The 17,125-nt window shown below is 42.6% G+C and overlaps 1 non-coding gene across 1 annotated transcript; it reads left to right on the top strand.

The window, feature by feature from the left end:
* The first annotated feature begins 13,212 nt into the window (after positions 1 to 13,212).
* On the top strand, positions 13,213 to 13,403 carry LOC141220602 (U2 spliceosomal RNA). The gene has a single exon (XR_012288806.1). It is a non-coding gene; the product is annotated as a U2 spliceosomal RNA (small nuclear RNA).
* Positions 13,404 to 17,125: the final 3,722 nt, after the last annotated feature.

Genomic DNA, 17,125 nt, shown 5'->3' with positions numbered 1-17,125 from the left:
ACAGGCAATGCCATACACCAAAGACTACTGCTTAACAGGCAATGCCATACACTAAAGACAACTGCTTAACAGGCAATGCCATACACCAAAGAAAACTGCTTAACAGACAATGCCATACACCAAAGACAACTGCCTAATAGACACTGCCATACACCAAAGACAACTGCTTAAAAGGCAATGCCATACACCAAAGACAACTGCTTAACAGACAGTGCCATACACCAAAGAAAACTGCTTAACAGACAATGCCATACACCAAAGACAACTTCTTAACAGACACTGCCATACACCAAAGACTACTACTTAACAGACACTGCCATACACCAAAGACAACTGCTTAACAGAGAATGCCATACACCAAAGACAACTGCTTAACAGGCAATGCCATACACCAAAGACAACTGCTTAACAGACACTGCCATACACCAAAGACAACTGCTTAACAGGCAATGCCATACACCAAAGACAGCTGCTTAACAGACAACGCCATACACCAAAGACAACTGCTTAACAGAAAATGCCAAACACCAAAGACAACTGCTTAACAGACACTGCCATACACCAAAGACAACTGCTTAACAGGCAATACCATACACCAAAGACAACTGCTTAACAGACAACGCCATACACCAAAGACAACTGCTTAACAGGCAACGCCATACACCAAAGACAACTGCTTAACAGGCAATGTCATACACCAAAGACAACTGCTTAACAGGCAATGCCATGCACCAAAGACAACTGCTTAACAGGCAATGTCATACACCAAAGACAACTGCTTAACAGGCAATGCCATACACCAAAGACAACTGCTTAACAGACACTACCTGACACCAAAGACTACTGCTTAACAGGCAATGCCATACACCAAAGACAACTGCTTAACAGGCAATGCGATACAACAAACACAACTGCTTAACAAAAAAAGCCATTTACCAAAGACAACTGCTTAACAGGCAATGCCATACACCAAAGACTACTGCTTAACAGACAACACCATACACCAAAGACAAATGCATAACAGGCAATGCCATACACCAAAGACAACTGCTTAACAGGCAATGCCATACACTAAAGACAACTGCTTAACAGACAGTGCCATACACCAAAGACAACTGCTTAACAGACAATGCCATACACCAAAGACAACTGCTTAACAGGCAATGCCATACACCAAAGACAACTGCTTAACAGACAATGCCATACACCAAAGACAACTGCTTAACAGACAATGCCATACACCAAAGACAACTGCTTAACAGACAATGCCATACACCAAAGACAACTGCTTAACAGACAATGCCATACACCAAAGACAACTGCTTAACAGGCAATGCCATACACCAAAGACAACTGTTTAACAGACAATGCCATACACCAAAGGCAACTGCTTAACATGCAATGCCATACACCAAAGACAACTCCTTAACATGCAATGCCATGCACCAAAGACAACTGCTTAACAGACAATGCCATACACCAAAGACAACTGATTAACAGACAATGCCATACACCAAAGACAACTGCTTAACAGACAATGCCATACACCAAAGACAACTGCTTAACAGACAATGCCATACACCAAAGACAACTGCTTAACAGGCAATGCCATACACCAAAGACAATTGCTTAACAGACAAAGCCATACACCAAAGACAACTGCTTAACAGACAATGCCATACACCAAAGACAACTGCTTAACAGGCAATGCCATACACCAAAGAAACTGCTTAACAGGCAACACCATACACCAAAGACAACTGCTAAACAGGCAATGCCATACACCAAAGACAACTGCTTAACAGACAATGCCATACACCAAAGACAACTGCTTAACAGGTAATGCCACACACCAAAGACAACTGCTTAGCAGGCAATGCCATACACCAAAGACAACTGCTTAACAGACAATGCCATACACCAAGGACAACTGCTTAACAGACAATGCCATACACCAAAGACAACTGCTTAAAAGACAATGCCATACACCAAAGACAACTCCTTAAAAGACAATGCCATACACCAAAGACAACTGCTTAACAGACAATGCCATACACCAAAGACAACTGCTTAACAGGCAATGCCATACACCAAAGACAACTGCTTAACAGGCAATGCCATACAACAAAGACAACTGCTTAACAGACAATGCTATACACCACAGACAACTGCTTAACAGACTATGCCATACACCAAAGACAACTGCTTAACAGAAAATGCCATACCCCAAAGACAACTGCTTAACAGACAATGCCATACACCAAAGACAACTGCTTAACAGACAATGCCATACACCAAAGACAACTGCGTAATAGACACTGCCAAACACCGAAGACAACTGCTTAAAAGGCAATGCCATACACCAAAGTCAACTGCTTATCAGACACTGAAATACACCAAAGACAACTGCTTAACAGACAATGCCATACACCAAAGACAACTGCTTAACAGACAGTGCCATACACCAAAGACAACTGCTTAACAGGCAATGCCATACACCAAAGACAACTGCTTAACAGATAATGCCATACACTAAGGACAACTGCTTAACAAGCAATGCCATACACCAAAGACAGCTGCTTAACAGACAGTGCCATACACCAAAGACAACTGCTTAACAGACAATGCAATACACCAAAGACAACTGCTTAACAGGCAATGCCATACACCAAAGACAACTGCTTAACAGATAATGCCATACACTAAGGACAACTGCTTAACAAGCAATGCCATACACCAAAGACAGCTGCTTAACAGACAGTGCCATACACCAAAGACAACTGCTTAACAGACAATGCAATACACCAAAGACAACTGCTTAACAGACAATGCCATACACCAAAGACTACTACTTAACAGGCAATGCCATACACCAAAGGCAACTGCTTTACAGGCAATGCCATACACCAAATACAACTGCTTAACAGGCAGTTCCATACACTAAAGACAACTTCTTGACAGGCAATGCCATACACCAAAGACAACTGCTTAACAGACAATGCCATACACCAAAGAAAACTGCTTAACAGGCAACACCATAAACCAAAGACAACTGCTTAACAGACACTGCCATACACCAAAGACAACTGCTTAACAGGCAACGCCATACACCAAAGACAACTGCTTAGCAGACAATGCCATACACCAAAGACAACTGCTTAACAGACAATGCCATACACCAAAGACAACTGCTTAACAGGCAATGCCATACACCAAAGACAAATGCTTAACAGGCAATGCCATACACTAAAGACAACTGCTTAACAGATAATGCCATACACCAAAGACAACTGTGTAACAGACTTTGCCATACACTAAAGACAACTGCTTAACAGACAATGCCATACACCAACGACAACTTCTTAACAGGCAATGCCATACACCAAAGACAACTGCTTAACAGTCAATGCCATACACCAAAGACAACTGCTTAACAGGCAATGCCATACACCAAAGACAACTGCTTGACAGGCAATGCCATACACCAAAGACAACTGCTTAACAGACAATGCCATACACCAAAGAAAACTGCTTAACAGGCAACACCATACACCAAAGATAACTGCTTAACAGGCAATGCTATACACCAAAGACAACTGCTTAACAGACAATGCCAAACACCAAAGACAACTGCTTAACAGACACAGCCTTACACCAAAGACAACTGTTTAACAGGCAATATCATACACCAAAGACAACTGCTTAACAGAAAAAGCCATATACCAAAGACAACTGCTTAACAGGCAATGCCATACACCAAAGACAACTGCTTAACAGACAACGCCATACACCAAAGACAACTGCTTAACAGACACTGCCATACACCAAAGACAACTGCTTAACAGACACTGCCATACACCAAAGACAACTGCTTAACAGGCAGTGCCATACACTAAAGACAGCTGCTTAACAGACAATGCCATACACCAAAGATAACTGCTTAACAGACAACGCCTTACACCAAAGACAACTGCTTAACAGGCAATGTCATACAGCAAAGCCAACTGCTTAAGAGGCAATGCCATACACCAAAGACAACTGCTTAACAGACAATGCCATACACCAAAGACAACTGCTTAACAGGCAATGCAATACACCAAAGACAACTGCTTAACAGGCAATGCTATACACCAAAGACAACTGCTTAACAGACACTACCAGACACCAAAGACTACTACTTAACAGGCAATGCCATACACCAAAGACAACTGCTTAACAGGCAATGTCATACACCAAAGACAACTGCTTAACAGACAATGCCAAACACCAAAGACAACTGCTTAACAGACAATGCCATACACCAAAGACAACTGCTTAACAGACAACGCCTTACACCAAAGACAACTGTTTAACAGGCATTGTCATACACCGAAGACATCTGCTTAACAGGCAATGCAATACACCAAAGACAACTGCTTAACAGAAAAAGCCATATACCAAAGACAACTGCTTAACAGACACTACCAGACACCAAAGACTACTACTTAACAGGCAATGCCATACACCAAAGGCAACTGCTTTACAGGCAATGCCATACACCAAATACAACTGCTTAACAGGCAGTGCCATACACTAAAGACAACTTCTTGACAGGCTATGCCATACACCAAAGACAACTGCTTAACCGACAATGCCATACACCAAAGAAAACTGCTTAACAGGCAACACCATAAACCAAAGACAACTGCTTAACAGACACTGCCATACACCAAAGACAACTGCTTAACAGGCAACGCCATACACCAAAGACAACTGCTTAGCAGACAATGCCATACACCAAAGACAACTGCTTAACAGACAATGCCATACACCAAAGACAACTGCTTAACAGTGTTAGGATCATTCAGCCATGGAGGGTCCTTGTTGGAGTCGGGGTATCCCCGTAACAAGAAATACACAGACACGTAGTGTATAATCAAGTACTGGGAAGCCCCTGAGCGCGTCTCCCTCTATGGGTGCTGTCCCTTTATTTATAATAATAATCATTTTTTTTTTTTTTTTTTTTTTTTGTCAGACAGGCGCAGTAAAATGCCTTTGTTTCACAGGCAGCGAAATGATGATTCATAACAGTGGAATGTTGATAAGAAAGTTTCATAAACAAAAAGTGATAATTAGTAGAAGGTTGCTGAGACAGCTAAAACAAGTTACAATCTAGTTTCTGGGCGTCAGTCCAAATGTCCAGATAAGGGAAGAATAACTTCATCTGTGTCTTACATCGTAGTCTTGCGTGAAGTACAACTCCCATCATCCTCTCAGTCCCCCCTTTGATTCTTCCTTATGGACTTTTGGTAGAAGACCTCGTCCGGGAGTTCTTTTCTTTCATATTCTTGAGTCCGTGTTACAAAGCTTATTTATGCATATTAAAATAATTTTTAATCCTATTTTAAACACTACATATATGACTACTATAATTAGCACAATCTGTAATATACCTTGCAGAATTCCAGCCACCCAACCTCCAATACCCTTAAACCAGTTCTTTGGGTTGAGAAAGGAGAAGGTGTCTGACCACCAGCTATCTTTATTTTGGTCATTGTGTCTGTCATATTCGTCCCACATCTGCATCAACATTGGATACACAAAGAAAGTGCTGAATATTTTATTAGGAATTCCCATTTGGACCACATGTGGCCTACCTGAAGGTCTAGGCGAGTTGTCGGCTGCTCTTTTGTATAGTGTGTGTTTAGGTACTGCTTGCATATCTACCTGCTGATTCTGAACTATAAATGTGGCCGGTGTTAAGCGTCCTAGAGTACATGTACCTTTTATTCCTACTGGGAGCCATTTGTATGCTCCATTTCCACAAATCCAGAAGGTTCCTTCAGGCAGATCCCATATTGCAGAGTGTTGGAGCACCAACCTATGTACCAAATCTAAAAATTTAGATACATTCTGAAGTATACACCAAGGGGGTTTTTGACCTAATGGACTACAGTATCCTGCATCTGGATTTTCACAAGTCGGTGTACCTGGGTCATATGCACTTGACTCATTACATAATATATTACCTGGTATCTTTGAACATGTATCATTGTTTCCATCGGGGAATAATTGTGAATATTTCCAACCATTATTGTGTATGTATTTTTCTACTATATCAGGTTTAAAAGGTTGAGAAGAAGATACTGTGCTACTAAAACTGAGTTGTATATTTTCTGTAGGAATTAACCCTAAGTCTGTTAGTCCCGTCTTATTTCTAGGAACCCATACACCTCCTTTAAACGCTAAATATTGTAAGTTGTTTATTTTTCCAGTCATATTACCTTGCCACCAGGGAAATCCCACCCACCCCACAACTGGGATGGCAACAGTGGTGTTCCATAATCTAGAATTAACGGTTTGGTTATTTGCTAATTTGTCTGAGCAATTAGTCCATGTAAACACTTCCTCAGGGGTCATGGGTACGGCCAGGAAGGGTATGCTCGTGGCTGATATTGGAGAATGCGTACAAATCCAACAGTCTGCTATTTTCTGTCCGCCATCGAGCAACCCGTTTACCAATGTCTCATGATGTTTTATAAATTTATTATCTGTAGGTTTTGGGGAACTTAGTTTATCCCACAGGTCTCCCTGATCTATCGTTATAGCTAACACAAGTACAATCACCACTATTTCTTTTTGCAATGGCTTGCATGTACCCATGCTGATTTTCCTTCCAATTTTACTGCAGTTGGAGTTGTCAATAACACCTGATATGGACCCTCAAATCTGGGTTCTAGCGTTCTTCTGTTATGTCTTTTTACGTAGACTTCGTCTCCTGGTTGCAGCTTGTGCGTTCCCTCAATGGAATCTGGATCTGGAATGGAAGAGAACACTAAAGAGTGTATTTTAGACACATGCTTACATAAATTTTGTACATAAGCAGTTAAGCTTTCAGTTTCTAACATTAAAGTCTGTGGGAAATACAATCCTGTATTGGCAACTCTACCAAACAATATTTCATGGGGGGTGAGTTTGCTCTTTCCCTGGGGGGTGTTTCTGACTGAATACAATGCTATTGGGAGACACTCAGTCCATGGTTTCTGTGTTTCTGCCATGGCTTTCTGTATTTTTAACTTAAGTGTTCCATTCATTCTCTCAACCTTACCAGAACTCTGTGGGTGGTAAGGGGTGTGTAGTTCACTTTTTATACACAACATTTTCATTACATTCTGAAAGATCTCTCCAGTAAAATGTGTACCTCTATCCGACTCGATCACTTCTGGGATACCATAACGGGGTACCAGTTCATGTGCTATTTTTACTGCAGTGACTTTAGCCGTGGCTGTATGAACTGGATAAGCCTCTGGCCACCCCGAAAACATGTCCACACATACCAGTACATACTCATAGTGTCCATGCTTAGGCATCTGGATGTAATCGATCTGAAGTCTCTGGAACGGATATAGTGGTCTTACATGGTGCTTCTGGGGGGTCTTAACAGTCTGTCCTGGATTGTGGGCTAAACAGATTTCACAAGAACCACATTTTGCTCGAGCTACCTGGCCGAACCCTGGGGCTAACCACTTCTGTCTGACCCTCTGTATCATACCGTTTGCAGACACATGTGTAGGTCCGTGGGCTTCACTGACCACAACAGGGTACCACGCTCGGGGGAGACAAAGCTCATCTCCTTTTTTCCATAGTCCTTCTTTTTCTTCTGCCCCCTGTTTCTGCCACTCTTCTTTTTCTTCTCTACTCACCTGCTGGTGGGCTTCTTTGAGCCGTGTAATTAAGTCAAATTCTGATACTGCACTAATAGTGTGGTCAGTTGTCAGAGGTTTTACTGCAGCTCGCTTAGCAGCCTTGTCGGCTCGGTCATTACCCCTAGCTATCTCGGTGTCGAGTCTTACATGTGCAGGTACTTTTATTACTGCTACTTGTTTGGTTGAGGCAGCTGATTCTAGGATTTGTCTAATCATTTGTCCATGTTTTACTGGTTGACCTGAAGCTGTCATGTAACCTCTAGCTCTCCATATACATCCAAAATCATGTACAATACCATATGCATATCAGTAAAAATATTAGCGGTTTTTTCTTTTGCTAACTGTAATGCTCGTATTAGAGCTAATAGTTCAGCTTCCTGGGCTGAACAGCTGGCCTGCATTGGCTCAGCTTCAATAACATCATGATCTGATACAATGGCATAACCTGTGTGAAAGTTACCAGTTTCATCTGCATACCTACTACCATCTATATACATATGTAGGTCTGGATTGTCAAGAGGGGTGTCCTGTACATTAGGTAGCCCTTGTGTTTCTTGTTCTATACACTGTAAGCAATCATGTATTATATTGTCTTGTTCGTGGTATTGTAAAAAATTTTCATCTTCGTCTTCCTGACCTCCTTCCACTCCCCCCTTTGTCTCTAGTGGTAACAGAGTGGCTAAATTTAGAGACAATATGCGGCGAAAAGTGAGGTTTGGTGGCATTAGTAAGGAGCATTGTAATCTAAGATGTCTAGCCATTGAAATGTGTTTTGGCAATACCTGATTCAGTATGCCATGTACATCATGTGTAGTTTGTACTATTAAGGCATGGTCTAGTACTATTTCTGAGGCTTTTTCTACCAAAAGAGAGACAGCTGCTACTACTCTGACACATGATGGTGCAGCTTTGGTAACATTATCTAATTGAGCAGAATAGTATGCGACAGGTCTTTGTTTATTTTCATGTTTCTGTGTTAGTACTCCTGTAGCATGATTAGACATTTCCGCAGCCATTAATTGGAATGGTTTGGCGTAGTCTGGGATTCCCAAGGCCGGGGCTGACATGAGACCTTTCTTGAGGTCTTGAAAGGCTATGAGCGCTGATTCAGTTAACTGAAAAGGCTCGATTTTTAAACAATCATATAGAGGTTGCATAAGCTGACTAGCATGTATAACCCATTGTCTGCAGTGTGATACTATTCCCAAAAATGCTCTTAATGTTTTGTAGTTCTTGGGAGGAACAAGATCTCTAATGATTTTTAGTCTGTCGGCGGTGAGGTGCCGAATACCTTGTGAAATGCAGTGACCTAGAAATACTACCGTAGTCATACAAAGTTGTACTTTTTTCTTGTTAACTTTATAGCCCATGTCTGCTAGAAATATTAACAACCTTATTGTGTTGCTGTTTGCGGACTCTTGAGCAGGGGCACATAACAATAGGTCATCAACATATTGAAGAATTACAACCTCATCCGTAGGTTTGAAATTTTGAAGAACTGATCTCATAGCTTCTGAGTACAAGGTAGGTGAATGTATCATACCCTGTGGTAATCTTGTCCATGCTAATTGTCTATTCTTAAATGTAAATGCAAACAGTTTGTAACAGTCTGGGTGTAATGGTACTGAAAAAAATGCATTTGATAAGTCTATGACAGAAAATACTCGTGCTGTTGCTGGGATCTGTGATAGCAACGTGTGTGGATTTGGCACAACAGGAGTAATAGGTTCCAAAATTTTATTTATCTCTCTTAAATCATGTACCATCCGGTACCTAGCAGCTGACCCCTCAGTAGATTTCTTTTTTACGGGGTACAACGGTGTATTGGCTGGTGACTTTACTTCTATCAGTACTCCAGTTTTTAGATAATCTTTTATCTGTTCTCCTATGGCGTGTTCTTGTTGGGCACTAATAGGATACTGTCTCAATTGGGGTAGTGTCACACCTGGAACAGGAGTGACTTTTACTGGAGCTATTGGCATTAGTCCTACATCGGTGTCATGTTGTGCCCATAATTTTTCTGGTACCTCAGAAAGATCTAAAATAATTTGGGTAGGGGCAGGATCTTTCTCATCCTCTAAGGCTTGGACTTTTACAATGTTTTCTAGAGACTCTTGGTCATCAGGCACCAAAATTTGGACTCTACCATCCTCCAAAAATTGGATATTCATTTCTGTCTGCTTTAATAGGTCTGTACCTAGAAGACAAGTAGGTGCCCCTTTGACAAAAAGAAATTTAGATAAAAATATTTTAGATCCTATCTTTGTTTCAAGGGGAATACTATATGGGAGTGGCCTGATTCCTCCATCATACCCTTCGGTATAGGTTACATCATCTGATAAACAATCAGCATTTGGTAAGGCGTCTTCATTGAGGACGGAGGAAGTTGCTCCGGTATCTATTAGAAAAGGGCATTGTTTTCCTGCTACTTTTACCTGAATTATTGGGCGCCTTCCAGTCAAAGTGGTTTGCATCACGTCTAGTCACTCGCTTGCTGCAGGAGCAGAAGCCTGTACTGTCTTTTCTTGTGATTCTCTTGGGACATAGGTACCATCTTCTATATCCCTGGCTTTTTTCCTGCATTCTCTAATCCAATGTCCTGGTTTCTTACAGTAGTGACATGGATTAGTTTTCTTATCCAAATTCCCTTTGTCATAGGTCTGATTTGATCTGTTGTTTTTATTGACCAGACTATTATTTGCTGCTACTCTGATGGGTTTGGATGCTGCCTCACGCATATCCATTTCTATCCCTAATAGTTTTTGTCTGACTATCTGGGGATCATCTAGGGTTCTCCAATCAGGAGTTGCAGCCTTGAACTTTTCCCTAAGTTTTGGGTTAAGATTCTCTATAAAAGTTTTTGTCATCAGTCGAATGACTCCTTCATTGGTAAGGTCCATTCCCTCGTCTCTGTAACTGTTTTCTACCGCTAAGTAGTATTCATCTACAGGCTGTCCTGACTTCTGGGAGACAGTTCCTGAAGTCCCTCTCATTCGTTGTTTAGTTCTCATAAACTCCATAAGTCTGATCATAAAATTCTGTCCTGACAGTGCGGTATTTGGATCCTCACCATCTACTGGTTGAGGTCTATGAGGTTCTATAACTGTCATCAATTCCTGATACAACCCTGGTGTCATTTTCATTCTACATAATTCTGTTCCATCTGACCATGTTCCATTATGGGTGTGTATTATCTGCTGTATGTACGTAGCAAATCTTAGTGGGCATTGTATTGGATCTGGTGCATTCTGAAGTAGGGACATTCCCTCAGCGGGGGTCCATGGAAAATATTGTCTAGTCTGATGGTATCTAGTTACTCTACGCGGTGGATTGCCACCATCTTCTTCTCTGTATGGTCGACTGAGGATACGCACTGGTGCCAACATATCATGTGGTCGTGGTGCTCCACATCCTGCACATGTGTCTCTCCAGTCTGGATTCTGGAGTCCACAGTTTGTACATGTCCATCCACCCGGACCCCGAAGATCAGGATACGGTGTGGGTTCTGACCTGGGCTGATATGGTGATGCCAATGGGTTCATTTGTTTACTGTTTTCTGTTTGTACAATGGGACCCTGTCTGACTGGAGTTCTCCATAATCCATTGTCTTTATTAAAAGTCCAATGGTCTGTCTCTGCTGTTTTTGATAGTTCGACCATGGCCTCTACTTGTTCCTGCCATCCTTTGTCTCTTATCACTCCTGCTTTTCTAACCCGAATGTCCTCCCATAGTTTCCTGTTAAACCTGTCATGCCTTGCTACCTGAAAAGTTTTGCAAACTTTCCCTAAATTCTTAGTTGCTTCTACACCACACCTTTCTTTCACGATCGTATAGACATCTTGTTCATCATTTGTGGTCTTAGTCTGTTTGTTGCCCATTTTTCCTGACTATTCATACCTTAGGAGGCTTTTTGGGTTAGATAAAATATATTCTATATTTTACCTTTCCTCGTTACCTATTCTGTCCTAAGGAGCCAGTATCTGAAACGGTTTCTCTGGACCGTTTTGTCTGAAGTGTAGAGTAATTCTAACACACATATATATGGCAACAAGGGCAAGACCAACAATACATAAAATGAACCATACAGTCTCCATTATATATCGTGTCCCTGGAGTATTATCATTACTTCCATGGGCTCATTCTGTCAATCTCTTATCCGTCAAAAAGGAGGACAAAGGTTCGGGAGTTAAGCGTGAGCGAAGGTTTCCCCGAAAGGACACAACCTTATGACTCAGTTAGGCAATCTCCGTAATACTTATGTCATCTACCTTAGTGCGGCTTATGAGGCTATTCCCGACATCCACATCTCTTTCATACCATCCGTTTCATAACCTTCTCTGACCTCTCCTTCGGCAGATCCTACAGTATATACATGAATGACCCGAGCTATAGGTATCCTTCTCTACTAGTTCCTCAATCCCAACACAAGATATGCATGAAATTTACGGACTATCGCAGAGCAGATGTAAGAGAACTAACAGTGTCTCTTACCTGGCCAGGTTTGTCATCTGCTGTTCCGATGTCCCAATCTCAGCGGTTACTCGTGCCGGTCGATGAACTTGAAGGAATACGCAGACCTCGGGTCCCTGTTTCGGGCGCCAGGAATTGTTAGGATCATTCAGCCATGGAGGGTCCTTGTTGGAGTCGGGGTATCCCCGTAACAAGAAATACACAGACACGTAGTGTATAATCAAGTACTGGGAAGCCCCTGAGCGCGTCTCCCTCTATGGGTGCTGTCCCTTTATTTATAATAATAATCATTTTTTTTTTTTTTTTGTCAGACATGCGCAGTAAAATGCCTTTGTTTCACAAGCAGTGAAGTGATGATTCATAACAGTGGAATGTTGATAAGAAAGTTTCATAAACAGAAAAGTGATAATTAGTAGAAGGTTGCTGAGACAGCTAAAACAAGTTACAATCTAGTTTCTGGGCGTCAGTCCAAATGTCCAGATAGGGGAAGAATAACTTCATCTGTGTCTTACATCGTAGTCTTGGGTGTAGAATAACTCCTATCATCCTCTCAGCGGTCTCTGTGAGCTTCTCAGCGACATTCAGCCAGCCAGGTATCCTGCCTGCAGTAGATGGAATGTGGCAATGGAACGCTGGCTGCGCGTGTCATAATAGGCTCTGAGCCTTTATATACCTGTGCACAGCAGCAGCCACCTTCAGTCTGCTGCTGGACAGCCAGCAGCAGCAGCAGCAGGAGAGGTATGTAATCAGGAGCCCTCCTGCTAAGGGTAGACAGCTGCTCGTTCCACCCCACCCCTCGCCTTAATTGGTTCTCCTCCCTTCCAACGGTGTTGAGGCGGGTGGGAACAGCAGGGGGTGAAGGTGCTGTGTTTAAAGAGGTGGAGTTATGCAGATCTAAAACGCGTGGATTGCAGCAGCAGCAAGCCGAAAAGTGCAGGCATGTAAGGGATCTAGAGGTTGACAACATGTCTTCTTAACGGGAGTCCAGGAGCTCATCTCCACAAATGGACTTTTCAGGATCCTTGGGTGGCTCCGTAGTTTGAAACCAATTCTGGTTATCGCTTCTCGGCCTTTTGGCTAAGATCAAGTGTAGTATCTGTTCTTATCAGTTTAATATCTGATACGTCCCCTATCTGGGGACCATATATTAAATGGATTTTTAGAACAGGGAGATGGAAAAAGAGCTTGCTCTGTCCACTCCACGCATTGACCTGGTATTGCAGTATCTCCAGGACCGGTGCACCCCTTCTTTAATGCAGTTTCTAAAATCAGAAAGAATTGAATTCAATGTTTTTTGTTCATTTTGCTTGTTTGTCGGATTTTGGGATGGACTCTTTGGCTTTGCTTTTCTTCTCCTCATTGGATTTTTCATGTTCAAAGTTGCAGAAGCCAGATTACAAGCTCATTTTGGTTCAACTTCAGCAACTGTGCATTGCATTGCCATGTAATGTGATGCAATGCTATATTTCTAGCTCTCCCTTTTTACTTCCTTTTGGATAAACAGACATATTAGGCAAGCATTTTGGAGCTTTCACCTAAATAACTACAGGTGGTGAGATAAGCTGCACAATATAATTGACCTTTCAGTATATTGTTGCACACACACCATCTATTTAGCAAATGCCCTTGTTATCAACAGCAGCCTTTTAAACTCACCTGAGCTAACAGGTATGTGCGCTGGTTACTCTGCTGCGCTTAAAATTTCTTTTTTGGTTTGCTACAATGCCTTTTCTGAAACGTTGTCTCCTTCTGCTGGAACACTGACTTCTTTCATTTAATGCCTGCAGACTATAAAAGAGAACCCAACCCAAAAAGTTTGGTTGATTAGTCTGTGGCATTCTGTTAAACTGTTGCTTATGGCGGTCTCTGTGAGCTTCTCAGCGACATTCAGCCAGCCAGGTATCCTGCCTGCAGTAGATGGAATGTGGCAATGGAACGCTGGCTGCGCGTGTCATAATAGGCTCTGAGCCTTTATATACCTGTGCACAGCAGCAGCCACCTTCAGTCTGCTGCTGGACAGCCAGCAGCAGCAGCAGCAGGAGAGGTATGTAATCAGGAGCCCTCCTGCTAAGGGTAGACAGCTGCTCGTTCCACCCCACCCCCCGCCTTAATTGGTTCTCCTCCCTTCCAACGGTGTTGAGGCGGGTGGGAACAGCAGGGGGTGAAGGTGCTGTGTTTAAAGAGGTGGAGTTATGCAGATCTAAAACGCGTGGATTGCAGCAGCAGCAAGCCGAAAAGTGCAGGCATGTAAGGGATCTAGAGGTTGACAACATGTCTTCTTAACGGGAGTCCAGGAGCTCATCTCCACAAATGGACTTTTCAGGATCCTTGGGTGGCTCCGTAGTTTGAAACCAATTCTGGTTATCGCTTCTCGGCCTTTTGGCTAAGATCAAGTGCTTTATTGCAGGAGATTGTGGTTGAAGGGCACTCGGGTACCCCTCTCCTTGGCCTGGCAGGATCGTCCACTTTGGTGGACTTAACCTGCTTGCTGCTATTAGGGAGAGGGCTTAGTCCCAGGGTAACGAGTTGCGATCCCCCAGCTTCCAGGTGTTTTTCGCTGCAAGAACACTGGGAGCGCAGATTGCAAGCGGCTGCAATTTGCAACCTTGTTGCGTTTTTCCATGGAGGTTGACCCTAACCTCGTGCCTCTTTATGCAAGGCTAAAAAACTCTATCCGAGTTCACTTCACGGCGGGTGGCTCGGATATGAGGAAATTAGGGTATGTAGTCCAGGACGTGCTCAGGAACCTTCTTGGCGTACAAAGGAATGAAATTCTCTCCATCCAGGATTATCCCAGAAGAGGTGACTATGACATCACATTCACCGGAGAAGGTATTTTTAGAGATGTACTAGAAAAGTTAAAAAAAGTTGAAAATAGTCCTGTTTTGAAAGGGATACACATTGTTGAGCACGTCCTGGATGAGGTAAGACTGGTTATTGTAAAAATATTTTCGCCCTTTGTTTCTGCTCCAGAAGTAATGTCATTTCTAGCAATTTATTTTAAAAGTGTTAAATGTATTGGGAAGATATTAAACGAATATAACATATGGACATCTAAGTGGAAATTCCTTGTGAAGTGTACAAGAGATCCAAATACACCAGGTGGTATACGGCTCCCCCCTGCCCGTTTCAAAATTGGGCAAACAAATGGGGATTTCTTCTTTTCTGGGATGCCAGTATATTGCAGAAATTGTGGGCGCTATGGTCATTCAAAAGAAAACTGTCATGTATCATGTAGAAATTGTGCTAGTGAAGAACATGAGACAAAAGAATGCCCTAAGGAAAAGAAATGCAGTTTTTGCCAGACTCCAGGTCACTTTTATTTTTCTTGCCCTCACAGATTTCGGGAAGATGAGCAAAAGGGGAAGTCCAAGACGTCCGACCAAGGACCAAAAGATCAGACCACCCCTCAGGAGGAGGAACAACAACCTGGAGCCTCTGGAGACAATAAGGGCGTACCAAATAGTGAAGTGTCTCCAGAGTCTATGACAGGTAAAATACCAAATCCCAAAACCTGGCTGCAGGACCTGCGGGAGTCCAAAAGGAGGGCTGAGAAGGAGCAGAAGGGCACTACTGGTAAGGTCAAAAGGGACCGGCAAAAGGCCGACACAGAAGCCCATGCCCAGTCTGGGTCTCCTAGTGCTGAGGGCGCTGAGTGGATAAAGGTGGGTCCTAAGAAAAAGAAAAAGGGTGGTTCGGAGGAGGCAGCAGGAGGTGAACAGATGGACACTTCTCCAGAAGGGGACGTGGACGCTGGACCCTCAGGGGTTTCGGTCTCCGCTGCTACAGGTGGGGACCGGGATCTTGCTGCCTCTGAAGAGTCAGAGGCTCTGCCTTGTGCGCAACCTCCTCCTATAGGACGACCTTCTACAGGTCAAACAGGGGCGGCGGAACCCCTCGGGGACCCACCTGATGAGGAACCGCATGGCCAGCCAATGGAGACCCAGCGGGTTCTGCCAGCCAGCCCTCCGAGCTATGCCAGTGTAGCGTCGGGTTTATATAAATGTGGTAATCTTTCCTCCTCCACGGAGACTCTCGTGACGATACTATCAGATGAGGAGGGAGGCGCAAGCCCAGTGGTCTGATCAGGTTCATCGGACAGGTAAATCCGTTGCTCTTAGTTACCTAAGTAAAATTTCTACATTTTCTAATGATGGCTGAACTGAAAGGTATTTCCCTCAACGTGAGAGGCATAAAATCTAACACGAGAAGATCTGCTCTTTTTAATTTTTTTACGTGTTTTACTGCATCTGTATTTTTTCTGCAAGAATGTAATATCCCACATGAAATGTCATATCAAAAATATAAAGATGAGTGGAAGTGTGGGCCATCTGTCTGGTCCGGATCGAATGCTGCAGGATCAGCGGGTGTAGCCATACTTTTTAAAGGGAACGTTTTAATTGATTTTATTCAGGAAATTTTACCAGGTCGTATTTTATTAGTGAAAGCTTTTATTGATGGTATTAGATGGCAGTTTTTAAATTTTTATGGATCCCCAGAGAAAAATGAAAGAGCCGAAATGCTTGATCTTTTACCATTATTTATTAATAACTCTGAACCTTTTATCTTAGCAGGGGATTTTAATTGTGTTTTAAAAGGTGAAAACCGGCGCTCCAGCTCTGTAAGCAGGAACTACGATAAAACCTCAGGTATGCTACATGATATAGTCAAAGATGCTAAATTGATAGACATATATAAAGAGTGTCATAGTGACAGCACAGAGGACGCCGGTTTCACTTGGAGCAATGCTAATTGTAGCTCTAGGATTGATTTTATTTTTGGTTCAGATAAAACAATACCTGCCAAATGTGAAGTTTTAACTAATATATTTTCAGACCATAAACTTTTATCCTTTACCATAAAAGTAAATGACAACAAAAAATGTGGTAAGAAAAGCTGGAAAATGAACGTATCCCTTTTAACCGACCCGCAGATTTTATCAGATTTTATTGAGTTTTATAGGAAATGTA

This window comes from Phyllobates terribilis, unplaced genomic scaffold (assembly GCF_046119375.1).
Source record: "Phyllobates terribilis strain yellow unplaced genomic scaffold, ASM4611937v1 Scaffold_298__1_contigs__length_2340664, whole genome shotgun sequence".
NCBI lineage: Eukaryota > Metazoa > Chordata > Amphibia > Anura > Dendrobatidae > Phyllobates > Phyllobates terribilis.
Note: the sequence above shows the minus strand (reverse complement) of the source record. Positions and strands in the feature narration are given on the sequence as shown.